Raw genomic sequence first — 2,500 nt, forward strand, 5'->3', positions numbered from 1 at the left:
TGGAATTCTGGTTTGCATGTATTAGCTCTAGAATTACCACAGTTATCCAAGTAATGTTTTGTACGATCTAAGAAACCAAAACTGATTTAATGAGCCATTCGCGGTTTCACCTTAATTCGGTATGTACTTAGACATGCATGGCTTAATCTTTGAGACAAGCATATGACTACTGGCAGGATCAACCAGGGAGCTTAGTTATTATTGTAAATTTAAATTTTCGTCGTCGGCCCTCCCTGTAAGACCGATCGACGTTAAGCCATTTCTCTTTTGTATGTAACACACATTTCATAAATTTTGTACCTCTTATAGAGGCCAAATATTCTCCTCCTCCTCTCATAAAGCACGAAAATCACTTTCACGCCGTGCATCCATCGTGCAAGCACGTAGACCACACACGCTGGACAATATAATAAAAGATAGCGCGGACAGTGGCATGCTATACAAATCGAGAAAGCGCGTACAGTGATCATGCTGGTCATTTTGCCACCAAATTTTATAATCTTTATCATTAGAGCGGGCCCACCAACCTCGTCTCTGTACTTTATACATTTCTCCTCCATCTGCACACACCTTTTCAAACATTAACGGAGAGAGTTCCTTGGACTTGCTTTAAATGTACATATTAGATATGTTGGAATCTCTCTCCTTTAGAAGTTTCCCCAGCCTTAAAACTTCTTTCATTTTTACTCCTCTCTCCATACTTATTTTCCTCTCTGAACGTATCAGAGAGGATTTTATTTCTGACACCTCTTGACTTTTCTTAAATTCAGGGACGTAATTTTGTTCATAATTCAGTGGACTTTTGTGTATTTTATACTTTAAATATTTCCAAACAGTCTCCCTTCTAAAAGTGATAGAACGAATTTTCGTCTAACACTACTTTCTTGGTTCAAAAATTTTATACAATCTTATAACTTTTTCAGTTTTAACAAATTTTGGTTACAGACAGTTGATGCTCAGTTTGTACAAGTATGCAACATTTATAAGTGCATACAGGTCACCAGCCTTATATTACAAGGCTCACCACATATGGGCCATTCGGTCTTAGACACCGACCCGTGGTAATGCTGTGTGGAGATTAATAATAATCCGCAACGGAAAACCGGAACGAGAATAGTCGAGAAAGTATATTCTCGAGGAGCGGTAGACTGCTTTTCAACCGAAGTCATAAAAGAGCCACACGCTCGACGCTACTCCCGACCGGTCCGAGCGAACCGAAAGTGCCTTCCTATAAATACCGAACGGCCGGCCGCTAGGTCGGCGACGCATGGGCTTACGCCCAGGCGTATGCCTGTGCAAACCGCCGTGAGAGCGTACCATCCCGCCGGCACGGTAAAACTTAGACTGAAAATATCGTCGAACATATCCTTTCATTTTATAACGTTCTATACATGAAAATTAATAAATTAACATGCAGGACATAATAAATTCACATTCTCATGTAAATCATGGGTTTAATTAATATTTTAAAAAATTTTAAAACCGCCCAGAACCGATGAGATGAAAATATTAAAACGATATTTTTGCATTTTCTTACGGTAAAACATTAACAAATAAGCGACTATAGCAATATAAAACTCCATTTGTAATTTAATTAATCAAAATTAATATTTTTTTTTGATTTTTCAGCGATCCAGAACCGATGAGACGAAAACATTAAAACGATATTTTTGCATTTTCTTACGACAAAACATTAACAAATACGAGACTATAACAATATAAAACTACATATGTAATTTAATTAATCAAAATTAATAATTTTTTTTGATTTTTCAGTGATCCAGAACCGATAAGTCGAAAATTTTAACAATCATATTTTTGCATTCTGTACCGTGGATCCATCGTTAAACGCTATTAAACTAACGTCCGTGATGGTATAAATGCAGATTTTCGCTCCGTTTAGCCAAAATAACGAACTTTAGGTGCGCTCCGAAATATTTCAAAGTCCCAGCGGCGTATTGCTTCGCCTCTTAGAACCGATTAGTCGAAAACTTTAACAATCATATTTTTGCATTCTGTACCGTGGATCGATCGTTAAACGCTATTAAACTAGCGTCCGTGATGGTATAAATGCAGATTTTCGCTCCGTTTAGCCAAAATAACGAACTTTAGGTGCGCTCCGAAATATTTCAAAGTCCCAGCGGCGTATTGCTTCGCCTCTTAGAACCGATTAGTCGAAAATTTTAACAATCATATTTTTGCATTCTGTACCGTGGATCCATCGTTAAACGCTATTAAACTAACGTCCGTGATGGTATAAATGCAGATTTTCGCTCCGTTTAGCCAAAATAACGAACTTTAGGTGCGCTCCGAAATATTTCAAAGTCCCAGCGGCGTATTGCTTCGCCTCTTAGAACCGATTAGTCGAAAATTTTAACAATCATATTTTTGCATTCTGTACCGTGGATCGATCGTTAAACGCTATTAAACTAACGTCCGTGATGGTATAAATGCAGATTTTCGCTCCGTTTAGCCAAAATAACGAACTTTAGGTGCGCTC

General features: G+C 37.9%; 1 non-coding gene across 1 annotated transcript in view; it reads right to left on the reverse strand.

Moving 5' to 3' along the window:
* Window positions 1–189, reverse strand: part of LOC143307477 (small subunit ribosomal RNA) — a 1,923-nt gene extending 1,734 nt beyond the window's left edge. Inside the window, exon 1 of the ribosomal RNA XR_013064614.1 lies at window positions 1–189. This exon is cut by the window's left edge and continues 1,734 nt beyond it. This is a non-coding gene — a ribosomal RNA (small subunit ribosomal RNA).
* Between the last annotated feature and the right edge of the window lie 2,311 nt (window positions 190–2,500).

This window comes from Osmia lignaria, unplaced genomic scaffold (assembly GCF_051020975.1).
Source record: "Osmia lignaria lignaria isolate PbOS001 unplaced genomic scaffold, iyOsmLign1 scaffold0056, whole genome shotgun sequence".
Classification (NCBI taxonomy): domain Eukaryota; kingdom Metazoa; phylum Arthropoda; class Insecta; order Hymenoptera; family Megachilidae; genus Osmia; species Osmia lignaria.